General features: G+C 45.6%; 1 protein-coding gene and 1 pseudogene across 2 annotated transcripts in view; both read left to right on the top strand.

Moving 5' to 3' along the window:
• Positions 1-11,237, top strand: part of LOC100973914 (putative uncharacterized protein CXorf42) — a 179,881-nt gene that overhangs the window by 94,347 nt on the left and 74,297 nt on the right. The gene's annotated exons all lie outside the window — the stretch shown is intronic.
• On the top strand, positions 4,055-7,364 carry LOC129395406 (elongation factor 1-alpha 1-like; annotated as a pseudogene).

Here is an 11,237-nt window from a genome sequence, read left to right as displayed (position 1 = left end):
AGTAGAGACGGGGTTTCACCGTGTTAGCCAGGATGGTCTCATTCTCCTGATCCCGTGATCTCCCCCCCGCCGGCCTCCCAGAGTGCTGGGATTACAGGTGTGAGCCACCACGCCCAGCCTGGATTCCACATTTTAACCCAGACAGAATCCCCGGTTTATGTGGATGCACTGGGTCTGTTAGACTTAAAGGTATCCTTTCACTCACCCAGCCTTGCACCTCCTGCATTGCCACTCCTAAAGCCTGCATCTGTCTTCTAAGGGTTAGCTCTCCTAACTCCTTTAACTACCCTCTAATTTGATTAATGATTGGGGGTGGCCTTCCAAATAATATTTCATAGGGTGAATACCCAATTTGTTCTGTAAGTGTACACCTGACCTGGAGGAGGACCATGGGCAAGACCTGATCCCATCGTAAGTGAGTTTCCTGGCAAAACTTTTTTAGTAGCTGTTTGAGTGTCTGGTTCATCCATTCCGCCTTCCCTGAACTCTGTGGTCAGTAGGCTGTGTGCAGTTTCCATTTGATCTTTAAAAGCTGAGTCAGCTGTAGTACTACTTCTGCCACAAATGCAGGACCATTGTCTGATCCTAGGGTTAAAGGCAATCCAAACCTTGGTATGATGTCTTTTAGTAGCACCTTTGTCACCTCTCGTGCCTTTTCAGTCCTGGTGGGGAAGGCCTCAACCCACCCTGAGAAGGTGCAAAGAAACACTAGCATATACCGGTAACCTCCTGCTCAAGGCAACTCGGTAAAGTCTACAAGCAGGTTCTCACAAGGCACAGCTCCCATTCCCTGAATTCCTGGGGGTCGAATAGGTCCTTGTTTTGGCTTATTCCAGACACAGGATAGACATTATTCGCAAACAGCATGGGTGATGGCAGAGAGCCGTGGCACATAGAAGTGTTGACCTATCAAAGTCTCTAGTTTCCAGTGTGTGTTCTTTGATGGATCTGCTTCACAAACCTTGAGGCTATTGTCTCTGGGACGTCTAGTCTCCCATCAGAGAACAGCCACCATCCACCTTTAATATATTTCCCTGTTTCCAGAACAAAACAAGCTTTTTCACTCGAAGAGTAAGGGGGTACCTCCAGCAATGGGGGCTCTAGAAGGAGAGGCATTGCTAGAGTTCTTTCTTCAGGTGAAGCCATGCTCATTGCTGCCTGCCAAGCCTCTTGGTCTGCCTTTCTGTTGCCCTGCACCTCATAGCTTTTCCTGATTTGGTGTCCTTTGCAATGAATGACAGCCACCTTCTCCAGAGGCCATACGGCTTCCAATAATTGCAAAATTTCCTCTTTATTTTTTATTTCTTTTCCTTCAGTAGTCAAAAGTCCTCTCTCTTTGTGTATTCCCCCATGGGCGTGCAGGGTTGCAAAAGCATATTTTGAGTCAGTATATATGTTTACTTTCTTCCCCTTGGCCAATAACAGTGCTCTGGTTAATGCTATTAATTCAGCCTTCTTAGCGGAAGTCCCAGAAGGTAAGGCTTGAGCCTCAACCACTGAGTGTTGGGTCACTACTGCATATCCTGCATATCTCACCCCATCTGTTATGAAACTGCTACCATCAGTGAAGTATTTAACATCTGGGCTCTCCAAGGGGGAATCTCTGAGGTCTTCCTGGCTCGGGAACACTTTGTCCACCATATTTATGCAACAGTGGGGAAGGTCCTGCCAGGAGTGAGGCAACCCAGCATCCTTCCAATCGGGTTCCTCCACAGGCAGCAGGGTAGCTGGGTTCAAGGTATTTACATTCTCTAGTGTTATCTGGGGATTTTCACATAGAAGCCCTTGATACTTTAGCATTCTAGAGTTGGACAGCCAACCATATCCTCTTTGCTCCATTAAGGTGACTACGGCCTGTGGCACTGAACTATTAACTTCTGACCTAGGGCTAGCTTGTTGGCATCTTCTATAAGGATTGCGGTAGCTGCCAATGCCCTGAGGCAGTGGGGCCAACCTAAAGCCACCAAGTCCACTCTTTTGGATAAGTATGCTACCGGCCGATGCCAAGAGCCCAAGAACTGAGTTAAGACTCCAACTGCCATTCCTTGACATTCATCCACATACAAAAAAAAGGGCTTTTTTACATTTGGCAACCCTAGTGCCGGGGCCTGGATGAGAGCTTCCTTTATATCCTTGAAGGCCTTTTCCTGTTTCTTTTGCCATAGGAGGGGCTCTCTTTCCTTTCCTTTTATAGCCTCATACAAGGGCCTTGCTATGAGGGAGACGTTTGGAATACAGATTCGGCAGAATCCTGCCACGCCTAGAAATTCCCTGGCCTGGTAACTGGGGTGGGCAGTGCACATACAGCCTCCTTGCGTGCACTTAAGCCTGCGCTGGCCTTGGGATACCATGAATCCTAGATATCCTACCTCCTGAAAACAGACTTTTGCCTTGTCCTTGGACACTTTATAACCAGCTTCACACAGCAGGTGAAGAAGCCTCTCTGTTCCTTGGAGTGATTCCTCCCTCGTGGGGGCAGCAAATAGGAAATCATCAATGTGTTGTAATAGCACATAATTGTCACTAGGTGGCGCAAAAGCCTCAAGATCTGTAGCCAAGGCCTCCTCCAAAATGGTAGAATTCTTAAACCCTTATGGCAGCCTTGTCCAGGTATATTGCGATTGCCCCCACTGACTTTGGGGAGCAAGCTTCAAACAAAAGAAGGCATCCTTTAAGTCCAGACATGTGAACCAAGTGGCATCAGCAGGAATCTGTCCCAACATTGTGTATGGGTTGGGTACTGTTGCATGGATAGCGACAGTGGCCTTGTTTACCACCCGGAGATCCTGCACTGGCCTGTATTCCCCATTTGATTTGTGCGTGGGTAACAGAGGAGTATTCCATGAGGACTTGCATTTTACTATAATCCCATGTGTATAAAGCCGATTCAGATGCTTTTGTTATTCCATCAATTGCCTCCCTGGGTAGTGGGTATTGACGGACTCATACTGGGTCTTTATCTCTCCTACATGTTTGAAGGATAGCTTTGTTGGGTATATTATTCTCAGTTTTTGCCTTGAGCACTTTGAATATGTCGTCTCACTCTCTCCTGTCCTGTATCGTTTCTGCTGAGAGTCTGTTGCCAGACAAATCAAAGTCCTTTGTGTGTTATTTGCTTTTATTTCTCTTGCTGCTTTTAGGATCTTGTCTTTGTCCTTGACCTCTGAGAGCTTAATACATATTTTGGTATAGTCCTATTTGGGTTTAATCTGTTTGGTAATCTTTGACTTTCCTGTATCTGGATATTTATATCTTTCTCTAGGTTTGGAAAGTTTTCTGTTATTTCTTTGAATAAGCTAATGACCCCCTTTTCTTTATCAATTTCCTCTTGAGGGTCAATGACTCAGATTTGCTCTTTTGAAGTTATTTTCTAGTTCTTGTAGATATTCTTCATTCCTTTTCCTTCTTTTTTCTTTTTTTCTTCTCTGACTGTGTATTTTCAAATAGACTATCTTTGAGCTCACTATTTCTTTCTTCTGCTTGATCAGCTCTGCTGTTGATACCTCTGTGATGAGTTGTTCAGTTCAGCCAATGTATTTCTCAGTTCCAGGTATCTGTTTGATTTTTTCTTATTTCCATTTCTTCATTAAATTTCTCTGATAAATTTCTAAGTTGCGTTTCTGTATTAACTTGGAGATTGCTGAGTATCTTCAAAACTGCTATTTTGAATTCTTGATCTGACTCCTGTGACTTTGCTATCTGAGAGCTCACATGTTGCTCTCTCACTGGGGTTGATCAGTGGTTCCTTGCTTTGTCCATTTGGGGAGGTCATTATTCACTGTTTGCTGTTATTTCTTATGTATGTAGATCTATGTCTTCGCATTAAAGAATTGGTTATTTTTTCAAGTCTTTCCTGTCTGAGTTGTTTTGTGTGTTTAGAGGTTCTGTGCGATTTGCCCGTTGATTCCCTTAGCCCTAGATTGCTGCCTTCTTTGAGCACTAGATGGCGCCCTAAACACAGGTTTTCTGTAGTTCTCCAAGTGCTGCCCATTACAGACAGGGGGAGATTCCAAAGGGGACTCCTCAGCTGTGTGGGGAGGCTGGCTACGGGTTCATGCCCAGAGGTTCCCTGCAGGGTGCCTCCTACAGTGTGGTGCTGCTAAACCACCTCTCTGATTTGGTGTCCCCTTTTTCTAGAGTGGAGAGCAGCCCCCGAGTTTCTGGTGCTGGGCCATGCAGCTCCACCTCCAAGGTTTGTCTCCACCTGTCCTTAGGTGGAGGCACTTGCGATGCTTCCTGTGAGTTGAGGCAGGAACAGCTTTCTTGCATAGGAACCCAAGATGATGGGGAAGCTGGCTTTCCACCTTGATCTCACTTTTTCCAATGTAGAAGCCATGAGTCTCGGAGGATTTTTCCATGTGGTGTCTAGTAGTTTGGGGGAGGGGCATTGTGGATAGAGAAGTCCATTTCTCTCACTTTCAGCTCATAGTTTTTTACTTCTCTGTGGCCTCAGGGATTGTCACAGCTTTGATTTTGAGTTCTGGGATATTGCTGGTGATAATTGTGGCACCGGATAGTTGTTTTTGGTTTTCAGTGGGCAGGGGGAGTGAATCCAGATTGCTTCTACTCCATCTTTGGTGACATCACTCCCCAACTCTGAAGTTTGAGAATGAGTGACTGAAGAATTGTAATGCCATTATCCAAGTTAGGGGACATGGAACATGTCATGGTAAATAAATAGGTCAGTTTGTGCTTGTTGAATTTGAGAGTCATCTGCAACTAAATGGACTATAAGAATCATGACCTTGGCATTCAGGAGAGAGAGCTGAGATAAAAGCATAGATCTATAAATCATGAGTGTGAAGGGATGGTGGTTGAATCCTTTAGAGTGGAGAGGGTCATAAAGGTAGAGAGGGTAGAGTGAGAATTCAAGAGTGCCAAGAACTGGACTTTGAGCAACCAACTCCTACACCTTGACGATTGGGTAGAAGAGAAGTGAGCATACTAAGACAGGGAGCAGCAGTTGGAGAGATAGGAGAAAATTCCAAAGAGTGCTTGTCATAGAAACCAAGGGAAGAGAGAAATTCAGAAAAGAGAAAGTAGCTTTTCTGCAACAGGTTTGCTGCCAACACATAGGTTGTCTTGAAAACCACCCCTAAAAACCAAAATGGGAAAGGAAAAACTCATATCAATATTGTCATCATTGGACATGTAGATTCAGGCAAGTCCACTACTACTGGCCATCTGATCTACAAATGCAGTGGCATCAACAAAAGAACCACTGAAAAATTGAGAAGAAGGCTGCTGAGATAGGAAAGGGCTCCTTCAAGCATGCCTGAGTCTTGGATAAACTGAAAGCTGAATGGTATCACCACTGATATTTCCCTGTGGAAATTTGAGACCAGCAAGTACTACATGATTATCATTGATGCCCCAGGATACAGAGTCCTCATCAAAAACACTATTACAGGCCGAGCACAGTGGCTCACGCCTGTAATCCCAGCACTTTGGGAGGCCGAGGCGGGCGGATCACTTGAGGTCAAGAGTTCGAGACCAGCCTGGCCAACATGGTGAAACCCCATCTTTACTGAAAATACAAAAATTAGCTGGGCGTGGTGGCATGCGTCTGTAATCCCAGCTACTCGGGAGGTTGAGGCAGGAGAATCACTGGAACCCGGGAGGTGGAGGTTGCAGTGAGCCAAGATTGTACCACTGCACTCTGGCCTGGGGGACAGAGCATGACCCCGCCTCAAAAAAACAAAACAAAACAAAACAAAAACGACCACAGGCACATCTCAAGCTGACTGTGCTCTCTTGATCATTGCTCCTGGTGTTGGTGAATTTGAAGTTGGCATCTCCAAGAATGGGCAGACCCAGGAGCATGCCCTTCTGGCTTACACACTGGGTGTGAAACAACTACTTGTTGGTGTCAACAAAATGGATTCCACTTAGTCACCCTACCACCAGATGAGATACAAGAAAATCAGCACTTACATTAAGAAAATTGGCTACAACCCTGACACAGTAACATGTGTGCCAATTTCTGGTTGGCATGGTGACAACATGCTGGAGCCAAGTGGTAACATGCCTTGGTTCTAGGAATGGAAAGTCACCTATAAAGATAGCAATGCCAGCGGAACCACGCTGCTTGAGGCTCTGGACTTTATTCTACCATTAACTCATCCAACTTATGAGCCCTTGTGTCTGTGTCTCCAGGATGTCTACAAGATTGTTGGTATTGGTACTGTACCTGTGGGCCGAGCAGAGACTGGTGTTCTCAAACCTGGCATGGTGGTCAGCTTTGCTCCAGTCAATGTTAGAATTGAAGTAAAGTCTATTGAAATGCACCATGAAGCTTTGAGTGAATCTCTTCCTGAGGACAATGTGGGCCTCAATGTGAACAAGGTGTTTGCCCACTTAATAAAATCGGATATAAAGGAAAAGAAGGCTAAGTTGTTATAAACATCAGGCTAAGTTGTTACAGTTCTTGGTGGTTTAAGATCACCACTTTATATTTCAAAGCATCTGAATAAAGACAGCTTCACAGTTGCTCCCAAGTCTTCATATCTGAAAGAATCCTTTTACAAATCTGAAATGGAACAATTTGATATTTATTACAGAATCATCGTGGTCTTGCAAGAAATCAGTGATTTACATTTGTAACCATATTTCCAAAGAGAATGTCTTTTTTATGAAGTGGGGGGATGTAAGAGGTACATAGATTATTTACAGCTGTCTCTGTCAAGCATTTGCTCTTTATTTGTGTCCATTGCTGGATTCAACACTACATTGGCATATCCAATACTTAGCTTTTGTTATTGCTGTTGTTCTGATTAAAAACATGCATTACATTCTTTCTAAGAAAAAAAAAAAGAACGCATCTGGCAAAGATGTTCATCATGGCAATGTTGCTGGTGACAGCAAAAATGACCCACCAATGGAAGCATCTGGCTTCACTGCTCAGGTGATTATCCTGAACCATCTAGGCCAAATCAGTGCTGGCTATGCCCCTGCACTAGATGGTCACACATCTCAAATTCCTTGCAAGTGTTCTGAGCAGAAAGAAAAGATGACCGTTCTGGTAAGAAGCTAGAACATGGCCCTAAATTCTTGAAATCTGGTGGTGCTGCCACGACTGATATAGTTCCTAACAAGCCCATGTGTGTTGAGAGCTTCTCTGAATATTCTGACTATCCTGACTATTCTCTTCTGGGACATTTTGCGGGCAGATATACCTTTATACCAAGGATAGAACCAAGTATGAACTTATACAACAGGTTATATAGGTTATATAACAAGTGGAGGTGTGCACCTGCATGCCAAATTCGCTGAGACAGACAGTTGCCATGGGTTCAGAGGACAAGAAGGCGGCTAGAGCTGGCAAGGTCACCAAGTCTGTCCAGAAAGCTCAGAAAGCTAAATGAATATTATCCCTAATACATGCCACCCCAGTCTTTTTTGTTGTTGTTGTTGTTGTCTGGTGTTTTTGTTTTTTGCTTTTTGTTTTTTGTTTTGAGACAGGTTCTCACTCTGTTGCCCTGGCTGGAGTGTAGTGGCACAATCACTGCTCACTGCGACCTCTGCCTCCTGGGTTCAAGCAATCCTCCTGCCTTAGACTCCCAAGTAGCTGGAACTACAGACATGTGCCGCCATGCCTGGCTAGGTCTCATTATATTGCCCAGGCTGGTTTCAAACTCCTGGGCTCAAGTGATCTACCCACCTTAGCCTTCCAAAATGTTGGGAGTACAGGCATGAGCCACGGTGCCTGGCCTGAGTCTTAATCAGTGGTGGAAGGGTCTCAGAACTGTTTGTTTCAACTGGCCACTTAAGTTTAGTCGTGAAAGACTGGTTAATGATAACAATGCATTGTAAAACCTTTGGAAGGAAAGGAGAATGTTTTGTGAACTTTTTTTTTTTTTTGGCATCTGGTAGTTTTAAGTTATTTAGTTTTTAAAATCAGCACTTTTTAGTGGAAACAACTTGACCAAAAATCCGTCACAGAAATTTGAGACCCATTGAAACCAAATTTAATGAGGAAAAAAAGAGAGAGTAGTCAACAGTGTGAAGAGTACAAAGAAATAAAGTGGACTAAGATCTGGATTTGATGTTTTATAAGTTTCTGATGAATTAAAATAGTGTTTTAAAAGCAGGAGTCATATTCAAGGAACTGCAGAGAAAATGGGAGGAAGAAAAATACTTTTGCAATAAACTTAGGGTGCCATTTAAAGAAGTTTGACATCAAAAAGAAAGCGAGGGTAATAGATGGGTTACTTAAGTGTCATATACAAATCTCTTCCTTTTTTTTTCAAAATTGAATTTTTTTGTAATGTCTATAATCCTGTGTCTGATTTGCAAATTTGGATGTAAAATAAGAATCACTTGAACATAGTTGCAGAGTTTGATCAGAGAAGCAGAGTGAAAAGCAATAAGGGATGATTACAGGAATCAGACCATATGCAATTGTGGGAGCAGGGTGTCAGTTCCTGGGGTCCGGGTCCAACCCATGCTGAAGTCCGGAGGGAGTGGGTGGATGAGCAGAAAGAACATTCGGGGGGCTGTAGGCAGGTGAATATGGTTTTATTCAGCAGCAGCTTTTTTTAATTTTATTTTATTTTATTTTATTTTATTTTATTTTGAGACGGAGTCTCGGTCTGTTGCCCAGGCTGGAGTGCAGTAGCGCGATCTCGGCTCACTGCAAGCTCCGCCTCCCAGGTTCACACCATTCTCCTGCCTCAGCCTCCTGAGTAGCTGGGACTACAGGCGCCTGCTACCATGCCCGGCTAATTTTCTGTATTTTTAGTAGAGACGGGGTTTCACCTTGTTAGCCGGGATGGTCTCGATCTCCTGACCTCGTGATCCGCTGGCCTCGGCCTCTCAAAGTGCTGAGATTACAGGCGTGAGCCACTACGCCCGGCCAGCAGCAGCTTTTATGAACAGCTTTCTCACACTGGCTCTCTCACACTGGCCACCCTGTCTTGGCTGCTTGAGCCAGCGGCTCCCACACACAGCTGTGCAGCCAGTTCTCCCTTGCCTTCAGGGTCAGCAGCTTAACTCTTTTTCTCTCTGGGCATGAGCAAGCCAAGCTGTGTCCTGGCTCCCTCTTGTCCATCTGCAAGACTGACAGTTTTGGCTCTCTCTCTTTCTCTGGGCACCAGCGCACCCACTACCATGTTAACCCATGTTGAGCCGAGCTGAGCCCCAACAGCCCTGTACAGCATTAGCAGGGCAAATATACCTTTATACCAAGTATAGAGCCAAGTATGAACTTACACAAACAGGTTATATAACAAGCGGAGGTGTGCACCTGCATGCCAAACTCACTGAGTCATGCAGGCCTGGATATCCACCTCGGCTTATTCCTTGACCAAAGCACATCCATGTACCTTATGCTCCACCCCCTAGGCTGAGGGAGACTTGGGTCTTGGGCACACAGGTTTGATACTCAAGTTTTGCACACAGGCCTGACATATAAACTTTGGGCACACAGGCCTGATATATACACAGGCTTGACACATTAGCCTGACACACAAGCTTTGGGCATGCAGGCCCAATACATACACAAGCTTTTGGGCACTCAAGCCCGTTACATACATAAGCTTTGATAAACTGCCCAGCTATTGGCGCAGATTACCATAGGTTGTCACATCCTTGGTGATTACCATTCACACTGCCCTGAGTTTAGCTTATTAGCTGCTTTGCCCACACCTGATTTCAAACCATATGGTGTTAGTACTAGGCTGGACCGCACCAGCAGTCCAGGCAGCAGTAGCACCCCAGCTAGACCTAGCTGTGTGCCATGCCCTATCAGGAATGAGGGGATGCCCTTCCTAATGATGAAGTCTCAGGGTTTAGGAGTGCCTCAGGCCCCATGGCCTTATCTTGCATTAGGACTACAGGTCCCAAGACCTCTTGCAACTTTGCTGCTAAGGGATTTGTACTTACTTAGCATACTTCACTGTTTCAAGTCGGTACCCCACTTCGCTAAAGTTGATGTCTGTGCTGCCTCTGTCCAGGGGGTCATTACCCATGAATGCACCCATCCCACTATTAATAACTGCTTCTCTATTAGTAAGCACTGGAGCTCAGCTCCCTTCCACAGTTGGGACTAACAGCCCACTGGTGCTTCCAAGTGCTCCATGCACTGCTATAGGCCCTAGCCAAAATTATCTGTGGTTACATGCACATTCAGTGTAAATGAGCACCCTGGTTTACTACCCAGAAAGGCTGTCTCAGCCTCATCACCCCAATCCCAGGCAAGAGGGACACTGCCACTTTTAAACCTGCAAGAGAATCAGAGGTTAACATAACATTATTAACAAAACCACAACATATGGTGGGGCTATACAGTAGCCCTGCAGCAACACTGTGAAAGTCCATTGTCGCTGTCCCATGAAGGCAAACTCTTCCTGGCTCTCCGGAGCATTGTCGATTGACAAGAATGCATTAGCCAAGTCCACCACACAGTGGCACTGCCAAGTTCCATTGTCAAGTGGTCTATTAAGTCTGTGATAGATGGCACAGCTGCCAAGCCATGCAAAACATCTACCCCAGAATGTCTTCAGGTATGGATGGAGAGACATACACAGCACATAAGCAGAGAGCCAAGCAGTCGATGCCAAGATGCAGAGATACAGGTTTCACTTTCACTGACCAGTCTTCATAGTTGTCAATAAATGCAGCTCTGCCTGGAAACTTATCCGGGTTCAGGGACCAGTGGATTGCGAAGTCCAAATGTGGCTCCCGTTGTCCAGTGCCCTCCAAGCTGGGCATCTCGGCCAGTTCTCTTATCAAACAGAAAAGGCTTTACACTTCCACCAACTGCAGCAGGTACTCTTTGAACTGGAATGCTCGAGCAGGACTGGGTTGCGCAGCAAGTTCCTTCTCCCAAATGGCTTGCACTAAGTCTGTGCATGACTGCCGACATTACTTGCTTAACTCCCTCAACTCAGCAGGGGCACAGGCACCAAAGGAAGGGTGCTCCACCACAGCAGGGGGTCTCTGGGCCTACTCGTGGGGCCCAGTAGCTGCTCATGATCTATTTTGTGGTGGATCACTGGGCAAGCCTGCCATGGAGGTTCTTCCTCCTCACTGCACTGAGTTCCACAAGGACTGGGCATGAACTTCCCACAGCACAGTTACAAACGCTCATCTGACTCTGCCAGCAAAGGCATGCTTCTTCTCAGTGCTGTGCACTTCCAGGTGCTTCAGTGCCTTCTCCATACTCACAGGAGACCCACCCACTGCCTCCCATGTTTCCACTGGAGCCCATCTTCGCAGCACAGCTGCCACCGGGTATC

Source organism: Pan paniscus, chromosome X (genome assembly GCF_029289425.2).
Source record: "Pan paniscus chromosome X, NHGRI_mPanPan1-v2.0_pri, whole genome shotgun sequence".
In the NCBI taxonomy this organism is placed as follows: domain Eukaryota; kingdom Metazoa; phylum Chordata; class Mammalia; order Primates; family Hominidae; genus Pan; species Pan paniscus.
This window is presented reverse-complemented; position numbering and strand designations above follow the sequence as displayed.